Source organism: Euprymna scolopes, chromosome 31, assembly GCF_053919585.1.
Source record: "Euprymna scolopes isolate OS-2025 chromosome 31, ASM5391958v1, whole genome shotgun sequence".
NCBI lineage: Eukaryota > Metazoa > Mollusca > Cephalopoda > Sepiida > Sepiolidae > Euprymna > Euprymna scolopes.
Window position 1 is genome coordinate 8,486,113 of NC_136512.1, and position 15,802 is coordinate 8,501,914.

The 15,802-nt window shown below is 33.2% G+C and overlaps 1 protein-coding gene across 12 annotated transcripts in view; it reads left to right on the forward strand.

Annotated features, from left to right (window-relative positions):
- Positions 1–15,802, forward strand: part of LOC145255614 (pleckstrin homology domain-containing family H member 2-like) — a 1,732,783-nt gene that overhangs the window by 1,414,806 nt on the left and 302,175 nt on the right. The window lies entirely within an intron of this gene.

Consider the following 15,802-nt stretch of genomic DNA (forward strand, 5'->3'; position numbering starts at 1 on the left):
CTTTTACGCATGTGCAAATTCATTCATAGCTTGAAGTTGAATTTAAAATCTTTCTTGCCTATCTGTCGATAACTAAAACGGTAGGGAATGCGACTGGAGCGCTAAATGTTTTCGTTTCGATTCTAGCCGATGGCACCCGAGGCTTTAAAAAATCTTTTGAAATCAGTACTATATGTTAGGTACAATATAATATCCAACGGTAATCTTTGATAATAAATATGAAATCGGTTGGGCAAGGCTGGGCACTTCACCCTACTAGTTTATTAATATTTTACATAAGCAAAAAGACAACACCATTTTTTAAAAATGCTTACGGATTTTTTCTGGCATTCTGCTCTGTCCCCGATCTGAAAGGGTATGCCCCCCCCTCAACGTTTTTATTTTTTTATTATTTCTTTTCCTATTCTAAACGACTTGTAAAATTACACGTGTTAAGAGTAACGATAAATATGATTGCATATTAGGCGTTGTTGGAAGTGAACGGTGTCATCTTGATGGAGCACCTGTAAAGGAATAACTAATAGCTGATTGCAAAATCGGTAAAATAAACAGCTTTGTGGAGCAGGGGATCAGTACGAAGAGGGACGGGGTAAGGGTACGGCAGATGGCAGGCAATCGTGTTTGTGTGTTTGGCTGAAGTGGCGAGCGAGCAAGTGCGTGTGTGAGTGTTAATTGCTGTAGGTTTCTAAATTTTTAGATGAGAATTGATTGTTTGTGTTGTTTGTTAGATTCTTCGAACTACTGTTCTTATCTTGAGTGTTATTCGCGCAATGTTTCAATCGATGTAAACTACGACCTTCTTCAGGTGTATCTTGTTGAACCCGGGAATCTTTCTATAGAATTCGAGAATCTGCACGTCGTTAAGGACCCGTGGCTTAGCGGATAAATTACTTGGTGACATTCAGTTGTAAAGTTACATTTTTCTGGAAGTTGAAGGTTCAATCCATAAGGCGGGCGACACTCAAAATATAATTGCAAACTATTTCTCTCTCTCTCTCTCTCTCTCTCTCTCTCTCTCTCTCTATATATATATATATATATATATATATATATATATATATATATATATACATATATATATATATATATATAGTGATTTATAAAATATATATGGCGCTTAATATATATATATATATATATATATATATATATATATAGAGAGAGAGAGAGAGAGTGATTTATAAAATATATATGGCGCTTAATCGCCATATATATTTTATAAATCACTAACTCTACCTATGTATTGAGCACCTTTGAAGTAAATACTTAAAGTTTACACATAAATCTATACTTTTGTATATTAATTTTATGTGAGTAAATGAAGTATATATATATATATAGTGAATAAATGGCAAAAAACTATATTCCAAAATTCATGATGTTGCCCATCTTATAATTTATTCCTTTAATTCAGTTGACATTCACAATTCTTGACAGTATTTGTTTCGTAGAGAAAAATTCATCTCTTAATTGTTATATCAATTAGTGAATCTACTTTGTCCTTAACTATATATATATATATATATATACATGTGTGTGTGTGTGTGTGTGTTCCCGCTGTTATATTTATATTTCCTTCACCGGCTTTTGCTTTATATTTATTAAATCACTAGTTAACATTTCGTAATATCTCTGACGAAGAGTTAACCCTCTTTGTCGCCATGTAATTTGCACACGTGTGCTTATACGCACCACAAGCACGCCTGTAAACTAGATGGCAAGATAATAAGTCTTTTTACTTTATAATAATAAGTGACACACACACAAGTTAGTTCCCCAAATGATGCTGACGTAAACAAAGCTGAAAGGAAGAAGATAGCAAAATAATGTCGTATAGTGGGGGGGGTCTGTATAACATGGGAGAGGGGTTGTATAATATGATGTGTATTTATTGACATATACATATATTTACCCATCGTTATATTTCGTGTGTCTATTGATCGTTTTGTGATTGTTTAAACAGGGCATATAATAATTCTAACATTAAGGGACAAATAACGGTCTCTGCGGTTATACATCAGCCAATGGGAAAACCTATCTGATCCATCTGCGTTTGACGGATCCTCGGAAAAGCTGCCAACGAAGATTTGTATGACTCGAAGCCTTGGTGGTATTTACAGCAGCTTTATTTACCAATGTTTCCCCTCGTTGGAAAGCTGTAACACCGGCCCTAGACTTTTACTATTGACATTTTCCCCTACTCGAAGCCATTACTGCCCACGACCGTCTTTCTTCCTCTGACTACCGATTGTGTCTGCTCTATCTGACTCCCAACTCTTGACTAACTGATACGGGTATTTTTAAGCTATCTCGTTACGTCATTTCGTTTATGTTCCAACTTTTTTTCACTAATTTAGCATTTTGGTCCTAGTGCAGAGAGTGATCCGGACGTAAATAATAACGTTATTATTTAAAAAAAAAAATATTCTTAACATGGGGAGGGGAGGGTGTTTTGTACCTATTCTATACTTCAACCTTACAATTGAATAAAAAAAAAAACATATCATAAAACTTTAATTAAACTTGGAAACACCATTTAAAAAATAGCGCGGATCACTCTCTGAACTAGCACCAACATTTTTGTTTGTGCTAGTTATGAAAACTAGCATTACTTTATATTAAAACATTTTAACATAAATGATTTTATCTGTAAATATTTATTTCGCTATGATAGCATTCTTTCTGACATTTTTTTTCTACAAATGCTTATAAAATCATAATAATCGTCGACCAGCACATCTTTTGGCATTGCCCGGTCATTATCTAACACACACACACACACACACACACACACACACACACACACACACACACAGAGGTTTAAGATGTTCAAAAGGTCAGGACTCATGAACACAACGAGGTTGTTAGAGAGTGCTCAATAACAAGAGCAGCATAGTTTTTATTTAATGGTAAACAGTTACATATGGCCGCTACAAACAGCCAACCAGCGATTGTTTGTGTCGGTCTTTCACTTTGTTCATCGGGTATATTTGACAAGTAGTTTTTGAAATACTTTTTCATGAATTCGGCTGCTCCGACAATTACTGAAATGATGGAAATCTTCCCCAGATTCCACTTTCCTTTTATGTCGTTTATATGACCTAGATAATGACGCGCGCGCGCGTGTGTGTGTTAGATAATAACCGGGCAATGCCGAAAGATGTCTTGGTCGACGATTATTATGCTTTTTTTTATTAATATTTTTTAAAAATAAAATGTCAGAAAGAATGTTATAACGAAATAAATATTTGCAGATAAAATTATTTATGTTAAAATGTTTTAATAGAAAGGGATGGTTAGTTTTCATAACGAGCACAAACAAAAATGTTAACTTGGTGAAAAAAAGTTAGAACATAAACATATTACTTAGGACCAGATTTGCGGGGATAATATTTGAGGAGTTGAGCAGCGAGATGTGTGTTTACTTGAATTTCTGCATATCAGTAGAGTGGGCTTGAGGATATTATCATTTGAAAAATAAATAATAAAAATCCCCTTACCCTTATGAAGTCGTCACCATACGATTACAAAAAAAAAGAAAAAGAAAAAAAAAAGAAAAAACAACACAAAAAAACTCATCCCTTATTTTTAATTAAAAAATATCCCCTCTTTCTTTCTTTCTTTTTCTGATCCAAGTAGAACAAAATCAAACACAAACCAAACACGGCTATATTTACGAAAGAAAATAAAAAAAATGGACTTTGACTTTACTTTCCATAGCCTCGTACCTATCGCTTTCCTTATTATGTCCTGTAGAACTTGTATTCCATGAGCGAAGTTTCTGACAACGGGGAAAGAATTGCTGTCTTCTGGATTGGAATCTAGCAATCTAACACCAATAGCTAGTTTTTAGCTCCTTTTTTTTTGCATGGAGTTCACCACTTATCAAGGCCCAATGGCCACTCGAGGATAAGGGCTATTGTGTGTACAGTAATCAATGGGATAGTGTAGCAATAGTATTGGAGAATTGATAAGGTGTCATAACTTGGGGGGGTTCATCAGGAATTTGTTTGTGTTGGACTTGAAGACATCCAGGTTGAAGTCGGGAGGGAAACAGGCAAGCGGAACAGAGTTCCACAGGCGTGCAGTTCTAAGAAAGAAGCTTTGTTCATGGAATCTACGTTTTGATTTAGGCACAGATAAGGAGTGGGGAAAATTATTGACGGTGGTTTCAGCTAGTCGGGTGTTTTTTGAAAAAGATTGGCGAGGGGGGACCAGAGAATGGAGCTAAGACTTGCCATGGAAATAACGATAGAACAAAGACAGGCTCGCTACGTCTCTTCTGTGGGAAAGAGGTTACAGGGTACATCCTAACACATATATATACGGCACAATGACGTTGATACATGCGGTACTCGCCAGATCATCGAGCAACGATGAGCTGGGCCAGTACCAGGTGGGTGACTATTTGGGAAGACTAGGCGGTGTATGTACCGCGCCGAGTCGTAACAATTTCAAGGTTGGTATCAGGGGGCGCGTTTAACTCACGGGGGGGGGATGCACTAGGAATGTCAGAAGTCGCCATTAAAAAAGGGAGTGATTAAATAGACTGCCTATCTTTCGAAGCTTATAACAATATGAATAATGTAATTTAAACCGTAATCTTTTTTCAATAAAAGGAGCAAAGACCAAACTTTAAAATAATAGAAGGTTTTATCGAAAAATATACAATATTTTTTTAAAATCGGTTTTCTTTAAAAAAGAACGAATTTTAACTTAATCTAAATATAATAAATATATATAAATAAAAAATCACTTACCTATATAAAATACTAATCAATGGATGCGTCCATTCTTCATTTATGAGAATTTGTCCATGTTTATATTTTATATTCCATGTATTTTTTTTTTTTTTAATAAAAGAGTTTTTTTAAGCAACCATTTGAAAAAGACCGCCATTACGTAAGCATTAACTGGTGTTAGCAAGCCGGTGTTTTTTGTGTTGCTTCCTGTTTTGAAATACGAATGGATAAAAGGGCTATAAAACGTAAAAACAACACATGCGCGTGAGCCATCAAGTCTTGTGCGTGCAAGATATGTGCCACTATAGTTGGAAAATGATCACATTTTACGTATCAGTTTTTTGCCTAGAAAAAAAACAAAAAAAAACACTCGACGAATTTCCAATTTTTTTTCTTCTCAAAGAAATACATGAGTTTTTGAATTAATATATTTTATTTCTTCTTTATGGGGTGATTTTTTTTTTTTTTAAATATCTAAAAAAAAAAAATTGAATGAAATAGAAAAAATTGTCGTAATTGTACGAAATTTTCTGGACAATATAACAAGATTATTAGGTTTCACTAAAAAAAACCCCCCAAAATTCAACGTAGATTTAAAAAAAAAAAAAAGGTTTTTAACTTTGGACTTCGCAGGTAAATTTTAAAATAACTATACTTTTTTTTGTTTTAAATTAGCTTATTTTATTTATTGATCTTTCATCTTCAAATTGTAATATATAAATTTGAGGTGAGAAAATTAATTATTTTCATTTTAATAGACATTTCAAAATGGGAGGGGGTGAATTAAAAAAAAACCGCTTGTCTAGAATATTATATTCGGTTTATTGGAAAGAGAATAAAATTTTACATTGAACCTGAAGATATCGTAAAAATTGAACCATTAGAAAAATTTTGATAGATTTTTAAAGTGAAAAAATTGAAAAAAAATTAACTCGTAAAATTCAATTCATTTCATTACGTAAAAAAATGGCTGCGTGGACGCGCGCAGGCACTTTGTAAACACTGCTTTTTAAAAAATAAAAAATAATATTTCTATTATTTTTTTAAACAACTTTAGTTTATTTTGGAAGTGTAATCCATAAAGAAAATATACAACTCACTTTAAACAGAGAAATTACGAGTTTTTTTTTAATAGTGTAATCGCAGTTTTGTGTTAGGGGTGTCAAAAATTCCCCCAAAATTCTGATACACCTAGAGATGCACCCCCAAATCAAGACGGAAAGCAACGGGCAATACCGTCTTTACTTGTCTTCCCGATATTATAATAACTCTACAATTGGGAGAGCCGTGGTCGCCGACGTTGTTAAAACAGTAGGGCCGCTGCATGCATGCATTCAGTGGCTTCATGCTTTGTCTGGGACGATTAGACCACCAAGACATCATCATTATCATAAAAAATTACTCGTTACTATTATCAGTTGACTATAAAACCCTACCCTTTTGAATACTATTGTAAAAACGTTTACATTATTATTATTATTTTTTTTTATTTTTGTAAATTTATTTTTATTTTTTTAAATCTATTTATTTTTATTTATTTATTTTTAAAAATAAAAAGCACCCCCCGCTCTCTCTCTGCTTTATTATTTTTTTTAAATAAAAAGCATACTCTCTCTCTCTCTCTCTCTCTCTCTCTCTCTCTCTGCTTCTTTCGATCTCTCTTTCTCCCGCTCTCTGTGACCCTATTAAAAAATCCAACCTCAAAACAAACGCGGCCATATTTACATAACCTATAATTCACCCATTGTGAATCTTATTAATTAATTTCAAATCAGAATTGCTAAATAAAATTTACGCCTGACGATTTGATTGCGATCATTTCATTGGATTTTTGCGGTTTTTGTCTCTCCTCTTTCATTGTGGCGTTTATTTGAAAGTTGTTTTAGCGTTTCGATAAGTGGTTGTAATGTCGTCTCTTTACGAGCGGGAAGAGAGGATCATCTCTTACGTAACTGTAGAAAACGGATTGAAGTACAAAATAATCGGCGAGGCGAGGGAGAGCAGGGAATAAATATTTATACGAATTGCTCGGAAAATGGTGGGAGATGAGGGGGGGGGGTCATGGTAGACGATGTTTTCTTTTTCTTCTTTGTTGATATTCTTCGATTTCTTCTCGTCCTTGTTTTTCTTTTTTTATCCTTCGTTTTTTCTTTCTCAACCTTTTTCTGTTTTTCTTTTCTTTTTCCTCTTCTTTTGCTCTTTTGCATCTTTTTCTTTCTTTCTTTTCCTTCTTTTTCTCCTCCTCCCTTTCTTCTTCTTCTTCTTCTTCTTTCCTTCGTCTTCTTTCCTTCTTCCCTTCCTTCTCCTCCTTCTCCATCCTTTTCTCCTTCTTCATTGATTTTCTTTTTCTTATTTTATTTCTTTACTCTTTCTTTGTCTCTTCTCTTTTTTCTCAACCTTTTTCTCATTCTTTTTCTTTTCCCTTTTCCTCTTCTTTTGCTCTTTTGCATCTTTTTCTTTCTTTCTCTTCTCCTTCTCCTCCTCCTTTTCTTCTTCTTCTTCTTCTTCTTCTTCTTCTTTCCTTCTTCTCTTCCTTCTCCTCCTCCTCCGTCTTTTTCTCCTTCTTCATTGATTTTCTTTTTCTTATTTTATTTCTTTACTCTTTCTTTGTCTCTTCTCTTTTTAGTCTTTTTTTTTGTTGTTGCAATTTTTTTTCTCTGTTTATAGTTTTGCTTTTTTTTTTTACGTCGTTGTTGTTTTTATTTTTTATTTGTTTCTTACCCTTGTTATTCTTTTTCACCTTTTACTTCCTTTTCTTTCACTGTAATCTTCTTTTTCTGTTTCTCCTTATCTCACTCCTCCTCCTCCTCTTTTTTTCTACTTCTCTCTTTCCTTCTTCTTCTTCTTCTTCTTCTTCTTCTTCTTCTTCTTCTTTTTCTTCTTCTTTTTCTCCTTCTGCTTCATCTCCCTCATTCTTTTCCGCCTCGTTCTCCCCTCTTTCTTCTTCTTCTTCAACATTATTCTACTTTTATCGATTTTTTCGCCCCCCCCTCCTCCCACCTTTCATCACCTCATGGTTGTTGTGCTTATGAAGGGAAGAAGCGCCGACCGTTCTAATTGTTATCGACGCAAACTGCTATGCAATCGGCAAACCCAGTTCAAATCCAATTGAAACAATTACATCAACTAACGTCGCGATCGCTCTGAAAACATCAATAGGTCGTTATCGTTAAGCAACGTTTAACATTGTTAATACTTAGATGAGTAATAATTTTCTTTGTTTGCACGCGGTCAAGCTGAACGGTCTCTACCAAACTCTGTCAATTCTTAGTCTACAAACTGAAAATTTGATATATAGGGGATTCTGACCTGTGGGAGAGATTCGATTTAGTTTTAACAAATAAAAATAGCTGTTAAGAGATAAAAAAAAAAAATAAATGGAACTTGGCAAGAGTAGGTCCAGTCAAAGTGTTCCTCTACGCATGCGCAAATATACATGTATACGTTAAACTATGTTAATTTATAAATTTTTAATATCCATCTCTTCTTAGGTCATATGGTTGCTAACTGGAGGGCTAAATATTCTGGCTTTGAGTATAGCGAATAGCTCCAAAGTCCTATTTTTTAAACTTTTGAAATCACTCGTGTATATTGGGTACAATATAATAATCAATAGAAAATTGTCTTTATAATAATATATACGAAATCTATATAGATTAAGATATCATATTTAAGCATATTTTACGACCGGGCAACACCTGACGGCCTGCTAATATATGTATATATATATATATATATACATATATATATATGTATATATATATATATATATATATATATATATGTGTGTGTATGTGTGTGTGTGTGTGTGTTTAAATAAAAATTAATCACTTTTTGATTCAATTAGAAAATCTGTCATGAACTTGCAGCTAGACACACACACACACACACACACACACACACACACACACACACACACACACACACACACACACACACACATATATATATAACTTATTTATACAAACATTGATGGCTACATATGTGCATACGTGTTTCTGTAATCACCCGTTACTGGGAAAGTTTTCGACTGTAATTCTTGGCCTGAAGACGTAATCTCCCCAACGCGGGTGATTACAGAAACATGTATGCGCATATGTAGCCATCAATGTTTGTATAAATAAATTTAATATACCTGCTCTGTTCTCTCATTGAGCACTCTTTGGTAGACACATGTTGTTTCATTGGATGTACTTCTAGGAAACTAAACTCTACTGGCTAAATGTATATATATATATATATATATATATATATATATATATATATATATATATATATCTTCTTCTTCTATAATATAAAGCTGTGTGTGTGTCTGGTCAGGAATAGGCTCCTATATGGTTGACTATTTTAAAAAACTTATTACATATAATGATAGATGTATCGAGACACAGGAATGGGTATGTTTGATCTGACAGAACGGTGGTTCATTAAAATTGTGGGGTCTGTGTTCGCGCCTGGTCCACAAAGTATGAAAATAAAAAAACTTAAAATTAAAAAAAACAAAACGTTTACAAGTGTTTTTGATATAGATATACATAAGAACACTTTGATAAGTATGTTTTAACTTAAATAGGGATGGTATAATAAAATTGTGGAGTCTGAGTTCGCGCCTGGCCTCCATAGAATGGAAATAGGCACAAACTTTAATAAAGACATTTCATATCTATCTGCGTAAGTATACTTTGATAATTATGCTTCAGTTTGAAGAAATATGGTATAATAAAATTATGGGGTGTTCGTTCGCGACTGACCTCCATCGAATGGAAATATGTCACAAAGTTTAACAAGGTTTTTTAATATAGATCCACAGAATATTGTGATAAGTGTTTCAGTGTGAACAGGTATGGTATAATAAATTATGGGGTTTGTCTATTTTATTTTTACTTTTATCATATTTTGCTTTGGTTTTGATACCCACAAATTCAACCCACATTTACAACCCTTCCTTTTCATAACCTATGATATTTTCATAAATCAGAGTCCATTTTCCGTAGGCTGTTTTTGAACCCAGTCCAGGACGGGTAATTTTACTAGTAATATATATATATATTAGTGTTGTGACGATTAATCGGAATAGGAATCGGACAAATCGAAAGATTTGGAGGTATCGGAATCGGAAATATTGATGCCTATTTTCTGATGCCAAAACGATTCTTTTAATTGTCTTTTTTATTTGGTTTTGTTTCAACCAAAATCTTCCATTGCTGGTAATAATGATAAAATAATAAATATTTTTAGATTTTAAAATACCAGTGAAGCTAAAATCGATAGATCATCTCCCGCAAGTGTATTTTGGCGTTTAGGAAAATATTTGCATATCAAACATGCTTTTACGAAAATCGGGGAAAATTTTATACTTAAATAATTAGAGGTTCATACAGAATCGGAATCGGTAATTGTATCGGAATCAGGAAAATATTAGAACCGTCCCATCACTTATATATATATATATATAAAAGTGAGAATGTGTGTGTGTGAGGACACTTTTCAACCTATATATTCAACGAATTTTTGATCTACTGATTTGAAATTTTGTATATAGGGTTTCCAAGCACGTGGAAAACGTTTTGATCGGTTTGCATATAAAAGGGGGTAAAAATTAGGGGTAATAAGAAAAAAGGTTAATACGAAAAAAAGGGGTAAAAATTGAAAATTTGATACGTAAGAATCATCGGATTTATTATGTTTGTCAACTGTTTCACGAATGTGCATGCGTGAATCGATCACCTGACAGATTCTTTAAGTTAAGAATAAGTAGGGTTGAAAACACTTTTTAAGTAGCGTGTCAAGCTAGTCTACTGGTTATCGTAACTGACTGACTGTCTTTAGGTTTTGGTTTCGATATCAGTGCCAGTATATATATATTTTTCTTACAACCAGTGAATTGTTTAGAAAAAGCATAATACTAGCATGCATATGTCTCAGTTTATTTCCGGTTTTATACTTCTTGTTTTCATTCTTTTTTTAAAGAATTTTAAATTATGTTTAATACCTATGGTATTTATGTTTGTAATAAATAAGAAATCAGCATTAATTAAAATATAATATTTATGCATATTTTACGACCGGGCAACACCAGGCGACCTACTAGTACACACAAGCACACACGCACGCGCGCACACACATATGTTCTGAGATGGTAGACATCGAAACCCTATAGGTTAAGGAGATTAATTTTCTAAAGTATTCTTTGTCTTGCTTAGAATAATAAAAATCTTTGATATGAAACTCAACCACTTCATTTCAATAAGGGTTTTTTGAAATTCATTGAATCACAATTTAATTTGTTTGCTCTGTCTTGCATATCGAGCAATTCTTATTTAGATGGGATAACTTATAGAATATTACCGCCAGTAATATTTTGTAAATCTTACAATCACAGGTTTCCATACCAACTGATTGTTAAATAAAAAAGTTATTCTGAACTATATATATATATATATATATATATATATATATATATATATATATATATATATATATATATATATATATATATATATACATACATATATATATATATATATATATATATATATATATAGTAAGTTATAAAACATTTATGACTTACTAACTAGCTCTACCTACGTATTGAGCAATTTTGAAGTAAATACTTAAAGTTTACGCATATGCATACATATATATATATATATATATATATATATATATATATATATATATATATATATATATATATATATATTTATTTAAATAAGGGAGTAGTCACCAACAATTTAAATATACATCTTTCTTTCGTTGGAATTTATTAACCCATTTTATATAAATATATATATACATATATATATATATATATATATATATATATATATATATAATGTATGTGTGTGTGGTTGCAAGTTGATGAGAGAGAGAGAGAGAGAGAGAGAGAGAGAGAGAGAGAGAGAGAGAGAGAGAGAGAAATGTGTTAAAACGTCTGATAGAGTGGAGATAGACAAAGGTGTCATAAATTTGTGAGTGTGTATCACGAAGGAAACGGGCCATGTTTTTATTTCCATATAAATCGATATTGTTTTTTTTCAAACAATTTTTATTATATATATATATATATATATATATATATATATATATATATATATATATATATATATATTACATTTCTTAGGCGACATCTGCTGATATTTCACGATACACAGAATGAACCATTACACAGAATGAAACAGAAACAATTTCAAATTGTACTCTCATTGGTGCATTTTTAGCGAAGCAGGTGTACTTTTATTTGTATATTAATTTTAAGGAATCGTTATGAAAACTAATTTCATATAAAGAAAGTGATTAAGCTTCTATTAAGTTTTTTTTTTTACTTATATGTAATGAAAGCTTTATTCTTTGTTACTTTTTGTAACGAAGCTTTATTTTTTGTTACTTTTGTTACTTATATGTAACGAAGCTATATTTTTTATTACTTATATGTATCGAAGTCTTGGTTTTTGTTACTTATATGTTACGAAGCCTTATTATTTGTTCCTTATATGTAACGAAGCTTTATTTTTTGTTACTTATATGTATCGAAGCTTTATTTTTGTCATTTATATGTAACGAAACTTTATTTTTTATTACTTATATGTAACAAAGCCTTATTTTTTTCCTTATGTTACGAAGCTTTATTTTTTGTCACTTATATGTAACGAAGCCTTATTTTTTCCCCTTATATGTAACGAAGCCTTATTTTTTGTTACTTAGATGTAACGAAGCTTTATTTTTTGTTACTTAGATGTAACGAAGCTTTATTTTTTATTCCTTATATGTAATGAAGCCTTATTTTTTGTCACTTATATGTAATGAAGCTTTATTTTTTGTTACTTATATTTTACGAAGCTTTTATTTATTTTTCATTTTTTGTTACTTTTGGAGATCTTTTCAGATGAAAACATTACGTATTACATGTTACGGCGAAATTAGTACGTCTTTTAATTACGCGATCACACGTAAATACGTAACAATGTTTTCACCTGAAATGCGTTGGTTTAAAAAGATCACCAATGTAAACACGCGCCTATTTTTTAAAATGTTACTTCTATTATTTTACGAGTTTATAGAATAAATTATGCAAGAAGGTGCAGTATTGACTGCAAAACAAAGACACCAAAATAAAGCGACAGAAATAATCACGACTGTTTTTATTATGCGGATAACTATCTTATCGTACGGAAACGAATTTTGGAGGAAACGGCAGATGCTAAGATTTACAGCGAGCACATGGTTTAAGAACGTCTCTAAGAATGCGTGTGCCTGTGTGTTCGTATACATATGAATGTGGTGACTGTGTATGCGTATGTGTGTGCATGTGTGTGTGCTTAGGGAATAAAGGAAGGCGGCATTGCGTGCAATTCTGATTAAAACCAGATAAAAGCACGAATAGTAAAAGTCTTAAAGAAAGAAAAGAAATGAAAGTGAAAGTAGAAATTGAAGAATGGAGGTTTAAGCGAAATAAACACTAGCGTTTTACAGAGAGAGAAAAAGAAACCAATTAAAGAATGGATAGGAAATAAAAAGGTGGAAGCAAAAGAGAAAAAGAGAAAGGAAGAAAGAGAAAAACGAATAAAGAGAGAGAGAGAGAGAGAGAGAGAGAGAGAGAGAGAGAACAACAAAAAGAAAAAGAGAAAGAACACAGAGGAAGAAAGAAAGGAAACTGAAAGTAAAAACTGAAGAATTGAAATAAACACCACAGAAAGAAAATGAAACCAGAGAAAGAAAGGAAAATAGAATGACAAGGTGAAAACAAGAAAGAAAAGACAAAGAAAAGAGGGATTGGAAAGAGAAAGTAAAGAAGAGAACGACAAACAAAGAAAGAAAAATACGAAAAAGAAAACAAAGAAAGAATGAAGGAAAATGAAAGTGAAAGTAGAAATAGAAGCATCGAGGTGTATGCGAAACAAACACTAGGGTTTTACAGAGAGAAAAAGCAACCAGAGAAAGAAAAGAAGGGAGAATGAAAAGGTGGAAACAAAAGAAGATCACAAGAAAGAAAAAGCGAGAAAAACAAAGATAAGGAGAGAAGGGGAAAATAAAGAAAAAGAAATAAAAGGCGAGAACGACAAAGAAAGAGAAATAAGTAAAAGAAAATGAAAGTGAAAGTAGGAATTGGTGAAAGGAAATTTTAGGACAAATAAATATTGGGGTTTTAGAGAAGGAGAAATAGACAACATTAAAAAAGCGAAGGAGAATTAAAGAAAGAGATGAATAGAAAGGAAGAAAGAATAAAATGTAAGAGAAATGAACCAAAAAAACGAAAGAAGAAAGAGAAAAAGAGAGACAGAGAAAAGAAAAGGCGAGAAAAAATGGGGAGGACAGCAAAGAAGAGAAAACGAGAAGAAAAGAAAGAAAAAAGAGAGAAAGAAATAAACAGTGTCAAAGAAAAAGAAAGAGAAAGGCGAGAGCTCACACCTTAAAGTATCCTGTTCCTCTACAGGGCCACCATTCGCCCATGCATTAAGTATTGTGTTAGTGCATCTACCATTAGTCTCTCCCTCTTGGATAGGGTCCAAAAAAGAGTCTTCAATCTAATAGGTCCCACTTTGTCAACTAAGCTCCAACCCCTGTCCCATCGCCGCAATGTTGCATCTCTGTGCCGATTTCACAAATATTTAATGGAATGTGCTCTGATAAACTCGTTGCACTTGTGCTTCTCCCCGACGTACATATCCCCAACAAACCCGGTTAGCAAGAAAATCCATACTGGACCCAACTCTCTTCCTGATCTACACCAATGATCTCCTAAAACACATACCAAAATCTTTCGTTGACATCTATGCTGATGACACGACCATCTATGGCAACACATCAAAGGCCGTAAATGATGATGTTCTCTCTGATTCTCTCTCCTCTGATCTTGAGCACGTGGTACAGTGGGGAAAGAGGTGGCTGGTTACCTTTAATGCATCTAAGACCAAGCTCCTATAATATCCTATCATAAACACTCTGATCCTCATCTGGCATCAATTGAAATGGATGGCTCTCATCTAAGGGAGGCCCCAGGATTTGATAAGCTCCTAGATTTGACCTTTACACCTGATCTGAAATGGAACACATACATCAAGTCTGTGGCCAAGGTCGCTGGGAAAATGGTGGGATCCTTCTACCACTTCAGAAGATATCTCACTATCTATATAAGAGCCAAGTACGTCCAAAGATGGAGTACTGCTGCTACATCTGGGCGGGGGCTACAAAAAACAGCCTATCCTGCCTTGACGGAGTACAAAATAGACTCTATGGCTTGGTGGGGGATGCCCTTTTCTATACCCTGCAACCTCTTTCCCACAGAAGAGACGTAGCGAGCCTGTCATTGTTCTATCGTTATTTCCATGGCAGATGCTCGTCTGAGCTCCATTCTCTGGTTCCCCCTCACCAATCTTTCTCGAAAAACACCCGACTAGCTGAAACCACCGTCAATAATTTTTCCCACTCCCTATCTGTGCCTAAATCAAAACGTAGATACCATGAACAAAGCTTCTTTCTTAGAACTGCACGCCTGTGGAACTCTATTCCGCTTGCCTGTTTCCCTCCCGACTTCAATCTTCAAGTCCAACACAAACAAATTCCTGATGATCCGCCCCCCCCCCAAGTAATGACACCTTACCAATTCTCAAATACTATTGCTACACTATCCCTTTGATTACTGTACACACAATAACCCTTATCCCTGAGTGGCCATTGGGCCTTGATAAGTGGTGAACTCCATGTAAAAAAAAAAAAAAATCACACCCCTTCATTGTTAAGGTCCCTAAATGTCGGAAAGCTTTTTATTTTAATAGTTTCTTCCCTTGATCAGCTAGACTTTATAATTCTCTACCTACTTCCCTGGCTGTACTGATATGCAGAAGTTTAAATGTAAGATAAATCGACCTATTGTTAATCTTTTCTGGACATGGTCCCAAATAGTAGCCCATTTTGTCCAAGTGGTGAGATGATTTATTTGAAGTGAATGTGATTGGTTGGTTGTTTTGTTTTACGGCATATCAACCCTTTTCAGGTTATTTAATGCTGAATTCAGATATTTGAAGAAAATTTTTTAATAGAATATATTTGTTGTTTTCAAG